The 24,800-nt window shown below is 42.4% G+C and overlaps 1 protein-coding gene across 1 annotated transcript in view; it reads right to left on the bottom strand.

The window, feature by feature from the left end:
• LOC142673162 (uncharacterized) overlaps positions 1-24,578 on the bottom strand; it is a 100,628-nt gene extending 76,050 nt beyond the window's left edge. Inside the window, exons 1-6 of the mRNA XM_075847173.1 lie at positions 24,477-24,578; positions 24,198-24,312; positions 15,344-15,441; positions 15,068-15,179; positions 7,039-7,136; positions 6,763-6,874 (exon numbers count right to left, since the gene is read on the bottom strand). The gene's annotated coding sequence lies outside the window, so the exon portion shown is untranslated. The remainder of the gene's footprint in view (positions 1-6,762; positions 6,875-7,038; positions 7,137-15,067; positions 15,180-15,343; positions 15,442-24,197; positions 24,313-24,476) is intronic.
• Between the last annotated feature and the right edge of the window lie 222 nt (positions 24,579-24,800).

The following is a 24,800-nucleotide window of genomic DNA, read 5'->3' as shown; positions in this document are numbered from 1 at the left end:
CACAGTGTGCGGCACCATGATAATTTTATCTTTGTTTATAGGTGTGGAAATGTAGGTAAAGTGATGAGCCAAAGACATCGGAGTGGCAAAATCCGCAGAAATGGGTCATGGCTGGGAGAAGTCGCCATGAAGTTTATTATAGGAAATCCTTGTATTTCACAAAAAGTCTTTGTGCAGTCTAGGACTGATAGACAAATGGATATTACCATTCCCCTTGTCAGGAGGACGTGTCCCTTCACAGTGTGATACTGTCTGTATGTAGGGACACAGTCCTTTGACAAGGGGAATCGTAACACGTATTTGTGAATACTTACATAAAAAGGTAGTGCTAACAATAGTTTATAGCTGCAGTACTGGGGATTGGTGCTAAATATGGGCCTAACAAAGAAGCCATCGGTGAGGGCCTATTGGTCCACTGATATTCTTTACCACTGCCCCTTATACCGCACCACAACACCCAGGGCTCGTTTTGAGGCAATACAGAAGTTTTTGCACTTCAATGATAATTCCCAGTGCCCTCCCCCCCAGGATCACCCAAATTTCGATTGACTCTATAAAATTAGACCCCTTATTTCCCATTTGGCCCAAAAGTTTTCCATGTCATATACCCCTGGAAGAGAAATTGCTATTGACAAGTCCCTGGTGCAATTGAAGGGAAGGGTGAAGTTCAGGCAGTATTTGCCCAACAAACGTGCCAGGTATGACATCAAGATCTACAAGTTGTGTGAGTCGGAGTCGGGCTACACACATACTTTTAAAATATACGAGGGAAGAGACAGTCAGATTGAACCCCCAAACTGTCCACCCGTCCTGACTACAACTGGGAGGATTGTCTGGGACCTCCTGCACCCAATGTTTAAATCAGGGGTACTACTTGTATATTGACAACTGGTACACAAGTGTACCCCTTTTCAAATGCCTGGTGGAACAAAAAACGGTGGCGTGTGGGACGGTCCGCAAAAACCAGAGACCGCTCCCAAAAACCCTTCTCGGCCAACCCCTGCAGCGTGGGGAGAGCAGGGCGGTCCAAGGCGAAGGGGTCCTATTTTTGAAATTCAGGGTTCAAGAAGGATGTGTTGATGCTAACATCCATTCATGATGCCACCTGCTCTCTTGTCCCTGTGCGTGGTGCAACACCCACCACCACGTCACGGCCTGTCTGCATCCAGGCATATAACAAATTTATGGGGGGAGTGGACCTTTTTGACCAGATGCTCAAGCCGTACAATGCCATGCGGAAATCAAAAATTTGGTATAAAAAAACTTGCGGTGTACTTTATCCAAATGGCATTGTACAACTCCTTTGTAATATACAGGAGCACTGGTCAGGAGGGGACATACCTGGAGTACCAGGAGAAGGTAATCAAATCCCTTCTCTTTGGGAATGTGGCAGAGGTAGGAGAAAGTTCTGCCTCTGCAAGTACGGATGTCCCCAGGATAGTTCCAGGGCAGCAGTTTCCTGGTGAATTGCCGCCCACCTCAAAAAAAAGCCACCCCCAGAAGAGGTGTCGTGTCTGTGCCAAAAGAGGCATAAGAAAAGACACGACATACCAGTGGAACACCTGTCCCACCCACCCTGGACTGTGTATGAAGGAGTGCTTCCGGATATACCACACCTCTCTGGATTTCTACATTTTATTTTCATCTGTCCCTTTCATTTATAATTTTCGGCCCTTTCATTTACAATTGCCGTCCCTCCCATTTACCATAACCAATTCACCATTTAAAATTTGAACATCCCCATAACAAAACTAAAAATTCCCATTATAACCCTAGATGAATATCTAGGATTTGTAATATGGTGTAGTATCTGCACAATTTTTTAGGCCTATGCAAACATGAAATGTGCCCAAAAATCATCAAAGTAAAATAAGGCCTCAAAATCCTTGTGATGTTCCAATATTTTCTGGCCCTGACCATATGTCCAGCAACAGAGAATTAGGGCCAATTTGGGGGTATTTCTAAACTCAGAAGAAATATCCTGATAAATGTTGAGGTGCTTTTCTTCACTTGCATGCTCTGTGTCTGAAAATTCTGTCCTATAAATGAAGCATTTGTCATATGTTCTTTTTCACGCCAGATATCCACAAGATTCTGAAAAAAAACTATGGGGTTAATAAAGTGATCACACCACTAGAAAAAATTCCTTGAGGGGCGTAGTTTTCAAAATGGGGTCATTTTTGGGGTGTTTACACTGTTTTGGTCCCCCCCAGTGCATTGCAAACACGACATGGCACTAAAAACTATTCTAGCAAAATCTGCGCTCCAAAATCCAAATGACGCTCCTTCTATTCTGAGCCCTGCTGTGGGTCCAAACAGCAGTGTATTACCACATATGTGGTATTGCTGTAATCGGGAGAAATTGCTTTACAAATTACTTTTTGTCCTTTATTCTTTTTTAAAATCTAAAATTTCTATGTTTTTTCAGAAAACAAGTAGGCTTTCATCTTCACACGAATGCAAATAAATTTTGCAAAACAACTGTGGGGTCAAAGTGCTAACTATACCACTAGAAAGATTCATTGAGGGGTGCAGTTTCCAAAATGGGGTCACTTTTATCTGTTTTTACTGTATCGGCAGCACAAGAACTCTTCAAATCTGACATGGTGCCTAAAATATATTCTAAAAAAGGAGGCCCCAAAATCCTCTAGGTGCTCCTTTGCTTCTGAGGCCTGTGCTTCAGTCCGTTAGCACACTAGGGCCACATGTGGGATATTTCTAAAAAAGTGCAGTATCTGGGCAATAAATATTGAGTTGCATTTCTCTGGTAAAACCTTCTGTGTTACAAAAAAAAATGGATTACATATGAATTTTGGCAAAAAAAATTAAATCTGTAAATTACACCTGTAGATTGCTTTAATTCCTTTGAAATGCCTAAAGGGTTAAAACACTTTCTGAATGCTGTTTTGAATACTCTGAGGGGTGCCGTTTTCAAAATGGGTTCATTTATGGGGACTTTCTAATATATAAGGCCCCTAAACTAACTTCAGAACTGAACTGGTCCCTGAAAAAATAGCCTTTTGAAATTTTCTTGAAAATATGAGAAATTGCTGCTAAAGTTCTAAGCCTTGTAACGTCCTAGAAAAATAAAATAAGGTTCCAAAAACGATGCAAATATAAAGTAGACATATGGGAAATATAAACTAGTAAGTATTTTGTGTGGTAATACTATGTCATCCAAGCAGATAGATTTAAATTTCGAAAAATTCTCTACATTTTGATGTTTTTCACAATTAAATATTAAATTTATCGACCAAATTTTTTCACTAACATAAAGTACAATATGTCACGAGAAAACAATCTCAGAATCGCTTGAATAGGTAAAAGCATTCCAGAGTTATTACCACATAAAGTGACACGTCAGATTTGAAAAATCGGCTTCGTCCTGAAGGCCAAAACAGGCTCAGTCCTGAAGGGGTTAATAAATAAGTTGAATAATAGTGGTCCCAGCACTGAACCCTGGGGTACACCACTTATAACCGGGGACCATTCAGTGTAGGAATCATTGAGCACAACTCTCTGGAAACGGTCCTTGAGCCAATTCAGGTATCACTAAGATGTGTAAGACCATGTCTCGATCAGTTTGGTGGCCAGATATGCGGAGAGATGTAGAAAGGTTTGCTGTGGAATGTGACATCTGTGCTCGCAATAAGACATCTACAGCATTACCTTTTGGTCAGTTAGAACCTTTGCCAACTCCCAGGAAACCATGGACACACATATTCATGGACTTTATTTTCAAGTTGACCAGATCCGGGGGGAGAGATACCAAATAGGTTGTTGTAGACAGGTTCAGTAAAATGGCCCATTTTATACCCTTGTCTGGCTTGTCCTTTGCTGATAAGCTGGCTACTCACTTTGTTCAACTAGTGGTGAGACTTCATAGTATTCCTGAAAATATTGTATCTGATAATATTGTATCTGACATGGGTTCACAGTTTGTGACTCAATTTTGGAAGGCCTTTGCGCAAATGTAGGTATTGATTTTGGTCCTCCGCCACCTATCATCCACAAACCAATGGTCAGACAGATAGTGAACCAGACATTAGAGCACTATCTCCGGTGTTGTTTCAGATTTACATGATGATTGGGTCCAGTTTTTGCCATGGGCAATTTGTTTGTAACAATTTGTGTCATGCATCCACTAATGTCTCTACATTTTTCTGTTACTATGGTTTTCACCCATAGGCATCTTCATTTACCGTCAGTGCGGGTTTTGACATTCCATTGCTCAGACTGAGGATTAAGATGTTGAAGTAAAACTGGAGTAAGGTCCATGGGGCTTTGGGCTCAGCTGCCCTTCGTGCTAAATGCAATTTTGATCGCCACCGCAGGCCACATAAGTTCAAAGTGGGAAATAGAGTGTGGTTGTCCATCAAGAAAATCAGTTTAAGACAACCATGTGGCAAGTTGGGTCTAGATTTATTGGTCGTTTTAAGATTTTAAGACAAATTAATCCAGTTTCCTTAATGGTGAATTTACAACCAAGCATGAGAATGCCCAGGACTTTTCATTGTTCTCTTTTTAGGCCTGTGTATACTTTCAGAAGGGCGATCCGTAGAACTCCTCCTGTTTTGGTCCGTTGTCAGCCTGAGTTTGTGGTCCAGAGGATCCTTGATTTTGAATGGCGTGGCAGACAACTCCATTACCTTGTTGATTTACGGGGTAACGGCCCAGAGGAAAAGTCCTGGGAACAGCTAGAAACATCCATTCTGATAGATTTTTTTAGTTAAACAATTATTATTTAAGTGATTACACATTGTTTTAATTTTTAAAATGTTTCAAAAGTCAGGAAATATTATAAATTAGATTCTAATTTATAACATTTCCATATGCTGGGCACTAGAGGGAGCAGTTCCCAAAATTGCAGCATGGTCAATGTGGTAAAGCAACCTCATTGCTTTATGCTGCAAATTTGGGGTAGAAACACTCTCTCTAGTATCGTCACACAATCCCCCCTCCCTTCTTCTAGCTAGTGCCCAGGAGGGGTTTGAATCTTCAAACCTCCTACACTGTATGCCGCCATTTTCTGAGCGACTGCACAGTGTAGGAGGATTAGATACAGTGCTCAGCAGACAGTATAACATGAACATACACGAACATAATACACACATCACATACACGAACATAAATTACATTCTCCTGCCGCCACCTTCGCTCCTATTCCTTGCGCCTTCGCTTCCTTGAACATATGGCCGTAAGTCATCATCTTATTGTCCGGCCACGGCTTCCAGTCCACTTGAAAATGGCGCCGGGTTTCACTCTGCGAACGAGCTTCGTTTGGGTCTGTGTGGAAGCGGCGCATGTCGCTCCCACTCAGACGGCGTACGCTTCAGAGAATGGAACGTCTCTCGTTTGCATTCTCTATGGGGTTGTATGTGCCGTATTCCATCTCTGTATGTGTCGTTAATCGACACAAACAGAGATGAAAAAAAAATGGCAGCTCTCATACAGAAGGAAAAGTAAGAACAAAGTAAAAAGTAGAACATGAGAACACAAATAAATAACATTTATGTTAATATCATATTAAAAGCAATATGATAAAAAAAAAAAAATCATGACACCTTCCCTTTAAGGGATCATCAGCCCTCTTTGAAGGGCTTGGTAATGTTACGATTAGCAGCAGGACTGCTGCTAATAAATGATTTCTGTTATCTCTATGTTTGGGCGTTGCTAGACAATGCCCTTGATCTGTGTCTGGATTTGGTCATCATTTAGCTTTGCCTGGTTAATTAGGGCAGAGTACTTTTCTGGGGGCTAGTATATACTTCAGGCCTGGATTACTCATGTACTGGTTATACTGTTTCTCTCATGTGCTAAATTCTTTACAAATTCTAGTTGGTGATGTTTTTCTTGTCTATGTATATGTGTTTGTTTGAAGTGTGAGACCTGTTGGTCTTCCGAGAGATCTAGTTTTTGTAAAGTGGCTTTTATGTGTATCTTGGTATCAATAGTTCCCCTGGTTTGTTTGCCTTTCCTGTGCATTTGATCTGCTGCCAAGGTGTTGTCTTTCCCTGCTGTGGGATAGTATTCAGATAGGGTCAGTTAGTGCTGTTAATTCTTTCCCACTGTCTATTCATCTGTTAAAGAGGCTCTCTCACTAGTTTAGTAATGCCCTATCTCCTAGCTAATCTAATAGGCGCTGTCACACTGACAATGCTAGTGAAAATTGTGCGTTTATTACTTTAAAAGTTATGAGCTTTTTTCTAAATATGTAAATGAGCCTTTATTAGACAAGTGGGTATCAACAGCAGCGATTCTCTTTTCGTGAAGCTACCTCACAGCCTCTGACGCTGTCCTATCAGCACGAAGCTGCTTCACACAGAATGAGAGAATGAAGCTGGAGGGAAGGGGGATCACTTTAAACAGCCACATCTCGGGCTGTGGACCACCTAGAACAGTGGTATATGAAAGATGAGATTCTAATGTTTCATATGACACCAGAATTGCAGTTCTAGCTGTGACACAACCGGAGATATTGCCATTTAAATACACAGTCGGGAATGGAAGCTGTATACTATATGATCACACTGTGTTGCTGGGCCGGGAAGGGGTAGAAGCTGTATGACGATTGGATAGTGTCCTACAGAAAACATTACACTGTTAGGAGATAGGGTATTAATAAACTGGTGACAGATCCTCTAACTGCTTTCATGCTATTCATCTGCCATCCACTCCATTTATGCGCCTCCATCTTCTACTAACTTTAGTGTTCGGTTCAGCTTTTCGCTGAAGTCCCTTTATGAATTAATTATTACTTACCTGTGGTAACACCTCCTGGAATTTCCTCCTCCACTTCACTCTTACACGGTTGATCGCCCCTCACCCACTCTTCTTCTTCATCCTCCGCTTTAATATTAGTCAGATCTTCCCCCTGATTTCACATATGTAACAATTCAGTACAATACAGCAGAGTGCGAAGAATCTAACACATCAACATAAGAAACCACCAAAATCTATGACCACATTTATGATCGCAAGACCCAAAAGCTCCACACCCCCCTATATAGATCTGGTATAGGGCACAGCTTCATTTACCTGATGATTCTCTGGGACATTGTGATTTTCCTCTGGACAGTCCTGGGAATACAGAGGACTGGGACATCTCTCTGGTGGATTTCTCCTAATGGATCCATCTGTAGCAAACACACAGTGAATGAATACATGACCATTGTATATCTGTCTATATATCAGACACTTCCCTCAAGACCTGCAATTCCATGTTTACTTTTAGAGCGTAAATTAATTATAGTATTTGTGTCCCCACCACTGTTCCCTATAAAGTGCGTGGCTGTGCTCACTAAACTAACACTAAGTCCGCGCACTGTCACGGCCGGTGGGTGGATGCAGTGGCAGATCATGCCGGTGGTGTCGCTAGCACTGGAGGGCGGACCCGGCGCTAGCGACAGCCACATTCACTTGCATCTGCGTCCTCAGGATGCAGATACAAATAATGCAGCCTATAATGCGTTGGGAAGACCCCCTTCACAGGCTGGCATGATAACGGCAATGCATAACGGTGGTCTGCGCAAGCGGTTCTGCCCGCAAGGCTGTGCAGCGCTCTGTCCGTTGCGGGAAAGAGGAAAGGTAAGTAAAATATAAGGCTATGTGGCACTATTTATAAGAGGAGTGGCTGTGTGGCACTATTTACAAGAGGGGGGCAGTTTGGCACTATATACAAGGGCGTGCCTAGTGGCAGTATATACAGGTTCTGTGTCGACGCCCATGGTTAATTAGCCTTCATCAGCTCCAAGGTCTGCTAGAGTGACACGATCTGTTACCACTCAGGCTTGCAGGCTGAGGAGAGGGCGAACCTATCACAGCCTGGCCTGATGGTTCTAGCTCCCGACCTTGGTCTATTTATACCCTCACTTGCATCAGGTTCCTTGCCTATGATTGTCTGGTATCCTGGCTCTGCGATTTCTGCTATTTACCTGATTGACCGCTGTTACATTGACCCTGACTTGCCTGACTTCTCCTGCTCTGATTTTGCTACTACTTACTCCCCTGGTTTGATTCGGCTCGTTCACCTCTGCCTGTTGCTCACAGTGTTTCCGTGAGCAACTGCCCCTACTTCCCCCTTTGATTCTGTGTGCCCTTGTCTTGTGTTGCCTGTCTTGCACTTACTGAGCGTAGGGACCGTTGCCCAGTTGTACGCCGTCACTTAGGGCGGGCCGTACAAGTAGGCAGGGACTGAGTTGCGGGTAGATTAGGGCTCACCTGTCCGTCTCCCTACCCCGATTCATTACAGTTTGACACAATTATATTCAGGAGCATAGTGTTTGGTGCTATTATATTTAGGGGCACAGTGTGCGGCACCATGATAATTTTATCTTTGTTTATAGGTGTGGAAATGTAGGTAAAGTGATGAGCCAAAGACATCGGAGTGGCAAAATCCGCAGAAATGGGTCATGGCTGGGAGAAGTCGCCATGAAGTTTATTATAGGAAATCCTTGTATTTCACAAAAAGTCTTTGTGCAGTCTAGGACTGATAGACAAATGGATATTACCATTCCCCTTGTCAGGAGGACGTGTCCCTTCACAGTGTGATACTGTCTGTATGTAGGGACACAGTCCTTTGACAAGGGGAATCGTAACACGTATTTGTGAATACTTACATAAAAAGGTAGTGCTAACAATAGTTTATAGCTGCAGTACTGGGGATTGGTGCTAAATATGGGCCTAACAAAGAAGCCATCGGTGAGGGCCTATTGGTCCACTGATATTCTTTACCACTGCCCCTTATACCGCACCACAACACCCAGGGCTCGTTTTGAGGCAATACAGAAGTTTTTGCACTTCAATGATAATTCCCAGTGCCCTCCCCCCCAGGATCACCCAAATTTCGATTGACTCTATAAAATTAGACCCCTTATTTCCCATTTGGCCCAAAAGTTTTCCATGTCATATACCCCTGGAAGAGAAATTGCTATTGACAAGTCCCTGGTGCAATTGAAGGGAAGGGTGAAGTTCAGGCAGTATTTGCCCAACAAACGTGCCAGGTATGACATCAAGATCTACAAGTTGTGTGAGTCGGAGTCGGGCTACACACATACTTTTAAAATATACGAGGGAAGAGACAGTCAGATTGAACCCCCAAACTGTCCACCCGTCCTGACTACAACTGGGAGGATTGTCTGGGACCTCCTGCACCCAATGTTTAAATCAGGGGTACTACTTGTATATTGACAACTGGTACACAAGTGTACCCCTTTTCAAATGCCTGGTGGAACAAAAAACGGTGGCGTGTGGGACGGTCCGCAAAAACCAGAGACCGCTCCCAAAAACCCTTCTCGGCCAACCCCTGCAGCGTGGGGAGAGCAGGGCGGTCCAAGGCGAAGGGGTCCTATTTTTGAAATTCAGGGTTCAAGAAGGATGTGTTGATGCTAACATCCATTCATGATGCCACCTGCTCTCTTGTCCCTGTGCGTGGTGCAACACCCACCACCACGTCACGGCCTGTCTGCATCCAGGCATATAACAAATTTATGGGGGGAGTGGACCTTTTTGACCAGATGCTCAAGCCGTACAATGCCATGCGGAAATCAAAAATTTGGTATAAAAAAACTTGCGGTGTACTTTATCCAAATGGCATTGTACAACTCCTTTGTAATATACAGGAGCACTGGTCAGGAGGGGACATACCTGGAGTACCAGGAGAAGGTAATCAAATCCCTTCTCTTTGGGAATGTGGCAGAGGTAGGAGAAAGTTCTGCCTCTGCAAGTACGGATGTCCCCAGGATAGTTCCAGGGCAGCAGTTTCCTGGTGAATTGCCGCCCACCTCAAAAAAAAGCCACCCCCAGAAGAGGTGTCGTGTCTGTGCCAAAAGAGGCATAAGAAAAGACACGACATACCAGTGGAACACCTGTCCCACCCACCCTGGACTGTGTATGAAGGAGTGCTTCCGGATATACCACACCTCTCTGGATTTCTACATTTTATTTTCATCTGTCCCTTTCATTTATAATTTTCGGCCCTTTCATTTACAATTGCCGTCCCTCCCATTTACCATAACCAATTCACCATTTAAAATTTGAACATCCCCATAACAAAACTAAAAATTCCCATTATAACCCTAGATGAATATCTAGGATTTGTAATATGGTGTAGTATCTGCACAATTTTTTAGGCCTATGCAAACATGAAATGTGCCCAAAAATCATCAAAGTAAAATAAGGCCTCAAAATCCTTGTGATGTTCCAATATTTTCTGGCCCTGACCATATGTCCAGCAACAGAGAATTAGGGCCAATTTGGGGGTATTTCTAAACTCAGAAGAAATATCCTGATAAATGTTGAGGTGCTTTTCTTCACTTGCATGCTCTGTGTCTGAAAATTCTGTCCTATAAATGAAGCATTTGTCATATGTTCTTTTTCACGCCAGATATCCACAAGATTCTGAAAAAAAACTATGGGGTTAATAAAGTGATCACACCACTAGAAAAAATTCCTTGAGGGGCGTAGTTTTCAAAATGGGGTCATTTTTGGGGTGTTTACACTGTTTTGGTCCCCCCCAGTGCATTGCAAACACGACATGGCACTAAAAACTATTCTAGCAAAATCTGCGCTCCAAAATCCAAATGACGCTCCTTCTATTCTGAGCCCTGCTGTGGGTCCAAACAGCAGTGTATTACCACATATGTGGTATTGCTGTAATCGGGAGAAATTGCTTTACAAATTACTTTTTGTCCTTTATTCTTTTTTAAAATCTAAAATTTCTATGTTTTTTCAGAAAACAAGTAGGCTTTCATCTTCACACGAATGCAAATAAATTTTGCAAAACAACTGTGGGGTCAAAGTGCTAACTATACCACTAGAAAGATTCATTGAGGGGTGCAGTTTCCAAAATGGGGTCACTTTTATCTGTTTTTACTGTATCGGCAGCACAAGAACTCTTCAAATCTGACATGGTGCCTAAAATATATTCTAAAAAAGGAGGCCCCAAAATCCTCTAGGTGCTCCTTTGCTTCTGAGGCCTGTGCTTCAGTCCGTTAGCACACTAGGGCCACATGTGGGATATTTCTAAAAAAGTGCAGTATCTGGGCAATAAATATTGAGTTGCATTTCTCTGGTAAAACCTTCTGTGTTACAAAAAAAAATGGATTACATATGAATTTTGGCAAAAAAAATTAAATCTGTAAATTACACCTGTAGATTGCTTTAATTCCTTTGAAATGCCTAAAGGGTTAAAACACTTTCTGAATGCTGTTTTGAATACTCTGAGGGGTGCCGTTTTCAAAATGGGTTCATTTATGGGGACTTTCTAATATATAAGGCCCCTAAACTAACTTCAGAACTGAACTGGTCCCTGAAAAAATAGCCTTTTGAAATTTTCTTGAAAATATGAGAAATTGCTGCTAAAGTTCTAAGCCTTGTAACGTCCTAGAAAAATAAAATAAGGTTCCAAAAACGATGCAAATATAAAGTAGACATATGGGAAATATAAACTAGTAAGTATTTTGTGTGGTAATACTATGTCATCCAAGCAGATAGATTTAAATTTCGAAAAATTCTCTACATTTTGATGTTTTTCACAATTAAATATTAAATTTATCGACCAAATTTTTTCACTAACATAAAGTACAATATGTCACGAGAAAACAATCTCAGAATCGCTTGAATAGGTAAAAGCATTCCAGAGTTATTACCACATAAAGTGACACGTCAGATTTGAAAAATCGGCTTCGTCCTGAAGGCCAAAACAGGCTCAGTCCTGAAGGGGTTAATAAATAAGTTGAATAATAGTGGTCCCAGCACTGAACCCTGGGGTACACCACTTATAACCGGGGACCATTCAGTGTAGGAATCATTGAGCACAACTCTCTGGAAACGGTCCTTGAGCCAATTCAGGTATCACTAAGATGTGTAAGACCATGTCTCGATCAGTTTGGTGGCCAGATATGCGGAGAGATGTAGAAAGGTTTGCTGTGGAATGTGACATCTGTGCTCGCAATAAGACATCTACAGCATTACCTTTTGGTCAGTTAGAACCTTTGCCAACTCCCAGGAAACCATGGACACACATATTCATGGACTTTATTTTCAAGTTGACCAGATCCGGGGGGAGAGATACCAAATAGGTTGTTGTAGACAGGTTCAGTAAAATGGCCCATTTTATACCCTTGTCTGGCTTGTCCTTTGCTGATAAGCTGGCTACTCACTTTGTTCAACTAGTGGTGAGACTTCATAGTATTCCTGAAAATATTGTATCTGATAATATTGTATCTGACATGGGTTCACAGTTTGTGACTCAATTTTGGAAGGCCTTTGCGCAAATGTAGGTATTGATTTTGGTCCTCCGCCACCTATCATCCACAAACCAATGGTCAGACAGATAGTGAACCAGACATTAGAGCACTATCTCCGGTGTTGTTTCAGATTTACATGATGATTGGGTCCAGTTTTTGCCATGGGCAATTTGTTTGTAACAATTTGTGTCATGCATCCACTAATGTCTCTACATTTTTCTGTTACTATGGTTTTCACCCATAGGCATCTTCATTTACCGTCAGTGCGGGTTTTGACATTCCATTGCTCAGACTGAGGATTAAGATGTTGAAGTAAAACTGGAGTAAGGTCCATGGGGCTTTGGGCTCAGCTGCCCTTCGTGCTAAATGCAATTTTGATCGCCACCGCAGGCCACATAAGTTCAAAGTGGGAAATAGAGTGTGGTTGTCCATCAAGAAAATCAGTTTAAGACAACCATGTGGCAAGTTGGGTCTAGATTTATTGGTCGTTTTAAGATTTTAAGACAAATTAATCCAGTTTCCTTAATGGTGAATTTACAACCAAGCATGAGAATGCCCAGGACTTTTCATTGTTCTCTTTTTAGGCCTGTGTATACTTTCAGAAGGGCGATCCGTAGAACTCCTCCTGTTTTGGTCCGTTGTCAGCCTGAGTTTGTGGTCCAGAGGATCCTTGATTTTGAATGGCGTGGCAGACAACTCCATTACCTTGTTGATTTACGGGGTAACGGCCCAGAGGAAAAGTCCTGGGAACAGCTAGAAACATCCATTCTGATAGATTTTTTTAGTTAAACAATTATTATTTAAGTGATTACACATTGTTTTAATTTTTAAAATGTTTCAAAAGTCAGGAAATATTATAAATTAGATTCTAATTTATAACATTTCCATATGCTGGGCACTAGAGGGAGCAGTTCCCAAAATTGCAGCATGGTCAATGTGGTAAAGCAACCTCATTGCTTTATGCTGCAAATTTGGGGTAGAAACACTCTCTCTAGTATCGTCACACAATCCCCCCTCCCTTCTTCTAGCTAGTGCCCAGGAGGGGTTTGAATCTTCAAACCTCCTACACTGTATGCCGCCATTTTCTGAGCGACTGCACAGTGTAGGAGGATTAGATACAGTGCTCAGCAGACAGTATAACATGAACATACACGAACATAATACACACATCACATACACGAACATAAATTACATTCTCCTGCCGCCACCTTCGCTCCTATTCCTTGCGCCTTCGCTTCCTTGAACATATGGCCGTAAGTCATCATCTTATTGTCCGGCCACGGCTTCCAGTCCACTTGAAAATGGCGCCGGGTTTCACTCTGCGAACGAGCTTCGTTTGGGTCTGTGTGGAAGCGGCGCATGTCGCTCCCACTCAGACGGCGTACGCTTCAGAGAATGGAACGTCTCTCGTTTGCATTCTCTATGGGGTTGTATGTGCCGTATTCCATCTCTGTATGTGTCGTTAATCGACACAAACAGAGATGAAAAAAAAATGGCAGCTCTCATACAGAAGGAAAAGTAAGAACAAAGTAAAAAGTAGAACATGAGAACACAAATAAATAACATTTATGTTAATATCATATTAAAAGCAATATGATAAAAAAAAAAAAAATCATGACACCTTCCCTTTAAGGGATCATCAGCCCTCTTTGAAGGGCTTGGTAATGTTACGATTAGCAGCAGGACTGCTGCTAATAAATGATTTCTGTTATCTCTATGTTTGGGCGTTGCTAGACAATGCCCTTGATCTGTGTCTGGATTTGGTCATCATTTAGCTTTGCCTGGTTAATTAGGGCAGAGTACTTTTCTGGGGGCTAGTATATACTTCAGGCCTGGATTACTCATGTACTGGTTATACTGTTTCTCTCATGTGCTAAATTCTTTACAAATTCTAGTTGGTGATGTTTTTCTTGTCTATGTATATGTGTTTGTTTGAAGTGTGAGACCTGTTGGTCTTCCGAGAGATCTAGTTTTTGTAAAGTGGCTTTTATGTGTATCTTGGTATCAATAGTTCCCCTGGTTTGTTTGCCTTTCCTGTGCATTTGATCTGCTGCCAAGGTGTTGTCTTTCCCTGCTGTGGGATAGTATTCAGATAGGGTCAGTTAGTGCTGTTAATTCTTTCCCACTGTCTATTCATCTGTTAAAGAGGCTCTCTCACTAGTTTAGTAATGCCCTATCTCCTAGCTAATCTAATAGGCGCTGTCACACTGACAATGCTAGTGAAAATTGTGCGTTTATTACTTTAAAAGTTATGAGCTTTTTTCTAAATATGTAAATGAGCCTTTATTAGACAAGTGGGTATCAACAGCAGTGATTCTCTTTTCGTGAAGCTACCTCACAGCCTCTGACGCTGTCCTATCAGCACGAAGCTGCTTCACACAGAATGAGAGAATGAAGCTGGAGGGAAGGGGGATCACTTTAAACAGCCACATCTCGGGCTGTGGACCACCTAGAACAGTGGTATATGAAAGATGAGATTCTAATGTTTCATATGACACCAGAATTGCAGTTCTAGCTGTGACACAACCGGAGATATTGCCATTTAAATACACAGTCGGGAATGGAAGCTGTATACTATATGATCACACTGTGTTGCTGGGCCGGGAAGGGGTAGAAGCTGTATGACGATTGGATAGTGTCCTACAGAAAACATTACACTGTTAGGAGATAGGGTATTAATAAACTGGTGACAGATCCTCTAACTGCTTTCATGCTATTCATCTGCCATCCACTCCATTTATGCGCCTCCATCTTCTACTAACTTTAGTGTTCGGTTCAGCTTTTCGCTGAAGTCCCTTTATGAATTAATTATTACTTACCTGTGGTAACACCTCCTGGAATTTCCTCCTCCACTTCACTCTTACACGGTTGATCGCCCCTCACCCACTCTTCTTCTTCATCCTCCGCTTTAATATTAGTCAGATCTTCCCCCTGATTTCACATATGTAACAATTCAGTACAATACAGCAGAGTGCGAAGAATCTAACACATCAACATAAGAAACCACCAAAATCTATGACCACATTTATGATCGCAAGACCCAAAAGCTCCACACCCCCCTATATAGATCTGGTATAGGGCACAGCTTCATTTACCTGATGATTCTCTGGGACATTGTGATTTTCCTCTGGACAGTCCTGGGAATACAGAGGACTGGGACATCTCTCTGGTGGATTTCTCCTAATGGATCCATCTGTAGCAAACACACAGTGAATGAATACATGACCATTGTATATCTGTCTATATATCAGACACTTCCCTCAAGACCTGCAATTCCATGTTTACTTTTAGAGCGTAAATTAATTATAGTATTTGTGTCCCCACCACTGTTCCCTATAAAGTGCGTGGCTGTGCTCACTAAACTAACACTAAGTCCGCGCACTGTCACGGCCGGTGGGTGGATGCAGTGGCAGATCATGCCGGTGGTGTCGCTAGCACCGGAGGGCGGACCCGGCGCTAGCGACAGCCACATTCACTTGCATCTGCGTCCTCAGGATGCAGATACAAATAATGCAGCCTATAATGCGTTGGGAAGACCCCCTTCACAGGCTGGCATGATAACGGCAATGCATAACGGTGGTCTGCGCAAGCGGTTCTGCCCGCAAGGCTGTGCAGCGCTCTGTCCGTTGCGGGAAAGAGGAAAGGTAAGTAAAATATAAGGCTATGTGGCACTATTTATAAGAGGAGTGGCTGTGTGGCACTATTTACAAGAGGGGGGCAGTTTGACACTATATACAAGGGCGTGCCTAGTGGCAGTATATACAGGTTCTGTGTCGACGCCCGTGGTTAATTAGCCTTCATCAGCTCCAAGGTCTGCTAGAGTGACACGATCTGTTACCACTCAGGCTTGCAGGCTGAGGAGAGGGCGAACCTATCACAGCCTGGCCTGATGGTTCTAGCTCCCGACCTTGGTCTATTTATACCCTCACTTGCATCAGGTTCCTTGCCTATGATTGTCTGGTATCCTGGCTCTGCGATTTCTGCTATTTACCTGATTGACCGCTGTTACATTGACCCTGACTTGCCTGACTTCTCCTGCTCTGATTTTGCTACTACTTACTCCCCTGGTTTGATTCGGCTCGTTCACCTCTGCCTGTTGCTCAGTGTTTCCGTGAGCAACTGCCCCTACTTCCCCCTTTGATTCTGTGTGCCCTTGTCTTGTGTTGCCTGTCTTGCACTTACTGAGCGTAGGGACCGTCGCCCAGTTGTACGCCGTCACTTAGGGCGGGCCGTACAAGTATGCAGGGACTGAGTTGCGGGTAGATTAGGGCTCACCTGTCCGTCTCCCTACCCCGATTCATTACAGTTTGACACAATTATATTCAGGAGCATAGTGTTTGGTGCTATTATATTTAGGGGCACAGTGTGCGGCACCATGATAATTTTATCTTTGTTTATAGGTGTGGAAATGTAGGTAAAGTGATGAGCCAAAGACATCGGAGTGGCAAAATCCGCAGAAATGGGTCATGGCTGGGAGAAGTCGCCATGAAGTTTATTATAGGAAATCCTTGTATTTCACAAAAAGTCTTTGTGCAGTCTAGGACTGATAGACAAATGGATATTACCATTCCCCTTGTCAGGAGGACATGTCCCTTCACAGTGTGATACTGTCTGTATGTAGGGACACAGTCCTTTGACAAGGGGAATCGTAACACGTATTTGTGAATACTTACATAAAAAGGTAGTGCTAACAATAGTTTATAGCTGCAGTACTGGGGATTGGTGCTAAATATGGGCCTAACAAAGAAGCCATCGGTGAGGGCCTATTGGTCCACTGATATTCTTTACCACTGCCCCTTATACCGCACCACAACACCCAGGGCTCGTTTTGAGGCAATACAGAAGTTTTTGCACTTCAATGATAATTCCCAGTGCCCTCCCCCCCAGGATCACCCAAATTTCGATTGACTCTATAAAATTAGACCCCTTATTTCCCATTTGGCCCAAAAGTTTTCCATGTCATATACCCCTGGAAGAGAAATTGCTATTGACAAGTCCCTGGTGCAATTGAAGGGAAGGGTGAAGTTCAGGCAGTATTTGCCCAACAAACGTGCCAGGTATGACATCAAGATCTACAAGTTGTGTGAGTCGGAGTCGGGCTACACACATACTTTTAAAATATACGAGGGAAGAGACAGTCAGATTGAACCCCCAAACTGTCCACCCGTCCTGACTACAACTGGGAGGATTGTCTGGGACCTCCTGCACCCAATGTTTAAATCAGGGGTACTACTTGTATATTGACAACTGGTACACAAGTGTACCCCTTTTCAAATGCCTGGTGGAACAAAAAACGGTGGCGTGTGGGACTGTCCGCAAAAACCAGAGACCGCTCCCAAAAACCCTTCTCGGCCAACCCCTGCAGCGTGGGGAGAGCAGGGCGGTCCAAGGCGAAGGGGTCCTATTTTTGAAATTCAGGGACAAGAAGGATGTGTTGATGCTAACATCCATTCATGATGCCACCTGCTCTCTTGTCCCTGTGCGTGGTGCAACACCCACCACCACGTCACGGCCTGTCTGCATCCAGGCATATAACAAATTTATGGGGGGAGTGGACCTTTTTGACCAGATGCTCAAGCCGTACAATGCCATGCGGAAATCAAAAATTTGGTATAAAAAAACTTGCGGTGTACTTTATCCAAATGGCATTGTACAACTCCTTTGTAATATACAGGAGCACTGGTCAGGAGGGGACATACCTGGAGTACCAGGAGAAGGTAATCAAATCCCTTCTCTTTGGGAATGTGGCAGAGGTAGGAGAAAGTTCTGCCTCTGCAAGTACGGATGTCCCCAGGATAGTTCCAGGGCAGCACTTTCCTGGTGAATTGCCGCCCACCTCAAAAAAAAGCCACCCCCAGAAGAGGTGTCGTGTCTGTGCCAAAAGAGGCATAAGAAAAGACACGACATACCAGTGGAACACCTGTCCCACCCACCCTGGACTGTGTATGAAGGAGTGCTTCCGGATATACCACACCTCTCTGGATTTCTAAATTTTATTTTCATCTGTCCCTTTCATTTATAATTTTCGGCCCTTTCATTTACAATTGCCGTCCCTCCCATTTACCATAACCAATTCACCATTTAAAATTTGAACATCCCCATAACAAAACTAAAAATTCCCATTATAACCCTAGATGAATATCTAGGATTTGTAATATGGTGTAGTATCTGCACAATTTTTTAGGCCTATGCAAACATGAAATGTGCCCAAAAATCATCAAAGTAAAATAAGGCCTCAAAATCCTTGTGATGTTCCAATATTTTCTGGCCCTGACCATATGTCCAGCAACAGAGAATTAGGGCCAATTTGGGGGTATTTCTAAACTCAGAAGAAATATCCTGATAAATGTTGAGGTGCTTTTCTTCACTTGCATGCTCTGTGTCTGAAAATTCTGTCCTATAAATGAAGCATTTGTCATATGTTCTTTTTCACGCCAGATATCCACAAGATTCTGAAAAAAAACTATGGGGTTAATAAAGTGATCACACCACTAGAAAAAATTCCTTGAGGGGCGTAGTTTTCAAAATGGGGTCATTTTTGGGGTGTTTACACTGTTTTGGTCCCCCCCAGTGCATTGCAAACACGACATGGCACTAAAAACTATTCTAGCAAAATCTGCGCTCCAAAATCCAAATGACGCTCCTTCTATTCTGAGCCCTGCTGTGGGTCCAAACAGCAGTGTATTACCACATATGTGGTATTGCTGTAATCGGGAGAAATTGCTTTACAAATTACTTTTTGTCCTTTATTCTTTTTTAAAATCTAAAATTTCTATGTTTTTTCAGAAAACAAGTAGGCTTTCATCTTCACACGAATGCAAATAAATTTTGCAAAACAACTGTGGGGTCAAAGTGCTAACTATACCACTAGAAAGATTCATTGAGGGGTGCAGTTTCCAAAATGGGGTCACTTTTATCTGTTTTTACTGTATCGGCAGCACAAGAACTCTTCAAATCTGACATGGTGCCTAAAATATATTCTAAAAAAGGAGGCCCCAAAATCCTCTAGGTGCTCCTTTGCTTCTGAGGCCTGTGCTTCAGTCCGTTAGCACACTAGGGCCACATGTGGGATATTTCTAAAAAAGTGCAGTATCTGGGCAATAAATATTGAGTTGCATTTCTCTGGTAAAACCTTCTGTGTTACAAAAAAAAATGGATTACATATGAATTTTGGCAAAAAAAATTAAATCTGTAAATTACACCTGTAGATTGCTTTAATTCCTTTGAAATGCATAAAGGGTTAAAACACTTTCTGAATGCTGTTTTGAATACTCTGAGGGGTGCCGCTTTCAAAATGGGTTCATTTATGGGGACTTTCTAATATATAAGGCCCCTAAACTAACTTCAGAACTGAACTGGTCCCTGAAAAAATAGCCTTTTGAAATTTTCTTGAAAATATGAGAAATTGCTGCTAAAGTTCTAAGCCTTGTAACGTCCTAGAAAAATAAAATAAGGTTCCAAAAACGATGCAAATATAAAGTAGACATATGGGAAATATAAACTAGTAAGTATTTTGTGTGGTAATACTATGTCATCCAAGCAGATAGATTTAAATTTCGAAAAATTCTCTACATTTTGATGTTTTTCACAATTAAATATTAAATTTATCGACCAAATTTTTTCACTAACATAAAGTACAATATGTCACGAGAAAACAATCTCAGAATCGCTTGAATAGGTAAAAGCATTCCAGAGTTATTACCACATAAAGTGACACGTCAGATTTGAAAAATCGGCTTCGTCCTGAAGGCCAAAACAGGCTCAGTCCTGAAGGGGTTAATAAATAAGTTGAATAATAGTGGTCCCAGCACTGAACCCTGGGGTACACCACTTATAACCGGGGACCATTCAGTGTAGGAATCATTGAGCACAACTCTCTGGAAACGGTCCTTGAGCCAATTCAGGTATCACTAAGATGTGTAAGACCATGTCTCGATCAGTTTGGTGGCCAGATATGCGGAGAGATGTAGAAAGGTTTGCTGTGGAATGTGACATCTGTGCTCGCAATAAGACATCTACAGCATTACCTTTTGGTCAGTTAGAACCTTTGCCAACTCCCAGGAAACCATGGACACACATATTCATGGACTTTATTTTCAAGTTGACCAGATTCGGGGGGAGAGATACCAAATAGGTTGTTGTAGACAGGTTCAGTAAAATGGCCCATTTTATACCCTTGTCTGGCTTGTCCTCTGCTGATAAGCTGGCTACTCACTTTGTTCAACTAGTGGTGAGACTTCATAGTATTCCTGAAAATATTGTATCTGATAATATTGTATCTGACATGGGTTCACAGTTTGTGACTCAATTTTGGAAGGCCTTTGCGCAAATGTAGGTATTGATTTGGGTCCTCCGCCACCTATCATCCACAGACCAATGATAGTGAACCAGACATTAGAGCACTATCTCCGGTGTTGTTTCAGATTTACATGATGATTGGGTCCAGTTTTTGCCATGGGCAATTTGTTTGTAACAATTTGTGTCATGCATCCACTAATGTCTCTCCATTTTTCTGTAACTATGGTTTTCACCCATAGGCATCTTCATTTACCGTCAGTGCGGGTTTTGACATTCCATTGCTCAGACTGAGGATTAAGATGTTGAAGTAAAACTGGAGTAAGGTCCATGGGGCTTTGGGCTCAGCTGCCCTTCGTGCTAAATGCAATTTTGATCGCCACCGCAGGCCACATAAGTTCAAAGTGGGAAATAGAGTGTGGTTGTCCATCAAGAAAATCAGTTTAAGACAACCATGTGGCAAGTTGGGTCTAGATTTATTGGTCGTTTTAAGATTTTAAGACAAATTAATCCAGTTTACAACCAAGCATGAGAATGCCCAGGACTTTTCATTGTTCTCTTTTTAGGCCTGTGTATACTTTCAGAAGGGCGATCCGTAGAACTCCTCCTGTTTTGGTCCGTTGTCAGCCTGAGTTTGTGGTCCAGAGGATCCTTGATTTTGAATGGTGTGGCAGACAACTCCATTACCTTGTTGATTTACGGGGTAACGGCCCAGAGGAAAAGTCCTGGGAACAGCTAGAAACATCCATTCTGATAGATTTTTTTAGTTAAAGGGAATGTGTTGCCAGAAAAACATGTTTTTTTTAAAAAAATTAAACATTTAGTGTGTGGGTGGTTAAACATTGTTCAAATTTTTTTTATTTTTTTGCACGAGTCCAGGAAATATTATAAATTATTTCTAATTTATAATACTACCCATTTTTGGTCACTAGATGGAGCTGTTCCCAATATTGCAGCATTGCAACATTGGGTTAAAAGCCCTCGCTCTAGTGAGCTCTCAGCATCCCCCCCTCCTTTATCCTGGCTAGTGCCGGGATAAACGAGGGGTTTGAACGGTGTAACCTCCTACACTGTGTGTCGCCATTTTTTGAGCTAACCCACAGTGTAGTAGGTTTACATACAGTAGTAAACACACACAAACACGAACATACATTGAAATCTCTTACCTGCTCCTGCCGCCGCGGCTCCCTCCGGCCCGTCCGCTCCGTTTGCTGCCGCTGGTGCAAGTGCAGAAATCCGGAAGCCGCGACCGGAAGTAGTAATATTACTGTCCGGCCGCGACTTCCGGTCCACAGGAAAATGGCGCCGGACGGCGCCAATTTCGAATAGGACTGTGTGGGAGCGGCGCATGCGCAGTTCCCACACAGACGCCGTACACTGCAGTCAATGGGACGGGAGCCGTTCGCAGTCCCTATGGGACTGTGGCTGCCGTATTCCATGTCTGTATGTGTCGTTAATCGACACACACAGAAATGGAACAAAAAATGGCAGCCCCCATAGGGAAGAAAAAGTGTAAAAATAAGAAAAAGTAAAACACAAACACACAAATAAATATAAAAGTTTTTAATAAAGCACTAACATCTTTAACATATAAAAAAATAATTTCTGATGACACTGTTCCTTTAAACAATTATTATTTAAGTGATTACACATTGTTTTAATTTTTAAAATGTTTCACAAGTCAGGAAATATTATAAATTAGATTCTAATTTATAACATTTCCATATGCTGGGCACTAGAGGGAGCAGTTCCCAAAATTGCAGCATGGTCAATGTGGTAAAGCAACCTCATTGCTTTATGCTGCAAATTTGGGGTAGAAACACTCTCTCTAGTATCGTCACACAATCCCCCCTCCCTTCTTCTAGCTAGTGCCCAGGAGGGGTTTGAATCTTCAAACCTCCTACACTGTGTGCCACCATTTTCTGAGCGACTGCACAGTGTAGGAGGATTAGATACAGTGCTCAGCAGACAGTATAACATGAACATACACGAACATAATACACACATCACATACACGAACATAAATTACATTCTCCTGCCGCCACCTTCGCTCCTATTCCTTGCGCCTTCGCTTCCTTGAACATATGGCCGTAAGTCATCATCTTATTGTCCGGCCACGGCTTCCAGTCCACTTGAAAATGGCGCCGGGTTTCACTCTGCGAACGAGCTTAGTTTGGGTCTGTGTGGAAGCGGCGCATGCCGCTCCCACTCAGACGGCGTACGCTTCAGAGAATGGAACGTCTCTCGTTTGCATTCTCTATGGGATTGTATGTGCCGTATTCCATCTCTGTATGTGTCGTTAATCGACACAAACAGAGATGAAAAAAAAATGGCAGCTCTCATACAGAAGGAAAAGTAAGAACAAAGTAAAAAGTAGAACATGAGAACACAAATAAATAACATTTATGTTAATATCATATTAAAAGCAATATGATAAAAAAAATAATTCATGACACTTTCCCTTTAAGGGATCATCAGCCCTCTTTGAAGGGCTTGGTAATGTTACGATTAGCAGCAGGACTGCTGCTAATAAATGATTTCTGTTATCTCTATGTTTGGGCGTTGCTAGACAATGCCCTTGATCTGTGTCTGGATTTGGTCATCATTTAGCTTTGCCTGGTTAATTAGGGCAGAGTACTTTTCTGGGGGCTAGTATATACTTCAGGCCTGGATTACTCATGTACTGGTTATACTGTTTCTCTCATGTGCTAAATTCTTTACAAATTCTAGTTGGTGATGTTTTTCTTGTCTATGTATATGTGTTTGTTTGAAGTGTGAGACCTGTTGGTCTTCCGAGAGATCTAGTTTTTGTAAAGTGGCTTTTATGTGTATCTTGGTATCAATAGTTCCCCTGGTTTGTTTGCCTTTCCTGTGCATTTGATCTGCTGCCAAGGTGTTGTCTTTCCCTGCTGTGGGATAGTATTCAGATAGGGTCAGTTAGTGCTGTTAATTCTTTCCCACTGTCTATTCATCTGTTAAAGAGGCTCTCTCACTAGTTTAGTAATGCCCTATCTCCTAGCTAATCTAATAGGCGCTGTCACACTGACAATGCTAGTGAAAATTGTGCGTTTATTACTTTAAAAGTTATGAGCTTTTTTCTAAATATGTAAATGAGCCTTTATTAGACAAGTGGGTATCAACAGCAGCGATTCTCTTTTCGTGAAGCTACCTCACAGCCTCTGACGCTGTCCTATCAGCACGAAGCTGCTTCACACAGAATGAGAGAATGAAGCTGGAGGGAAGGGGGATCACTTTAAACAGCCACATCTCGGGCTGTGGACCACCTAGAACAGTGGTATATGAAAGATGAGATTCTAATGTTTCATATGACACCAGAATTGCAGTTCTAGCTGTGACACAACCGGAGATATTGCCATTTAAATACACAGTCGGGAATGGAAGCTGTATACTATATGATCACACTGTGTTGCTGGGCCGGGAAGGGGTAGAAGCTGTATGACGATTGGATAGTGTCCTACAGAAAACATTACACTGTTAGGAGATAGGGTATTAATAAACTGGTGACAGATCCTCTAACTGCTTTCATGCTATTCATCTGCCATCCACTCCATTTATGCGCCTCCATCTTCTACTAACTTTAGTGTTCGGTTCAGCTTTTCGCTGAAGTCCCTTTATGAATTAATTATTACTTACCTGTGGTAACACCTCCTGGAATTTCCTCCTCAACTTCACTCTTACACGGTTGATCGCCCCTCACCCGCTCTATTTCGGCTTCATCCTCCGCTTTAATATTAGTCAGATCTTCCCCCTGATTTCACATATGTAACAATTCAGTACAATACAGCAGAGTGCGAAGAATCGAACACATCAACATAAGAAACCACCAAAATCTATGACCACATTTATGATCGCAAGACCCAAAAGCTCCACACCCCCCTATATAGAGCTGGTATAGGGCAAAGCTTCATTTACCTGATGATTCTCTGGGACATTGTGATTTTCCTCTGGACAGTCCTGGGAATACAGAGGACTGGGACATCTCTCTGGTGGATTTCTCCTAATGGATCCATCTGTAGCAAACACACAGTGAATGAATACATGACCATTGTATATCTGTCTATATATCAGACACTTCCCTCAAGACCTGCAATTCCATGTTTACTTTTAGAGCGTAAATTAATTATAGTATTTGTGTCCCCACCACTGTTCCCTATAAAGTGCGTGGCTGTGCTCACTAAACTAACACTAAGTCCGCGCACTGTCACGGCCGGTGGGTGGATGCAGTGGCAGATCATG

Source organism: Rhinoderma darwinii, assembly GCF_050947455.1.
Source record: "Rhinoderma darwinii isolate aRhiDar2 chromosome 1 unlocalized genomic scaffold, aRhiDar2.hap1 SUPER_1_unloc_3, whole genome shotgun sequence".
Lineage (NCBI taxonomy): Eukaryota > Metazoa > Chordata > Amphibia > Anura > Rhinodermatidae > Rhinoderma > Rhinoderma darwinii.
The sequence above is the reverse complement of the archived record's forward strand: the minus strand, read 5'-3'. Positions and strand labels throughout refer to the sequence as shown.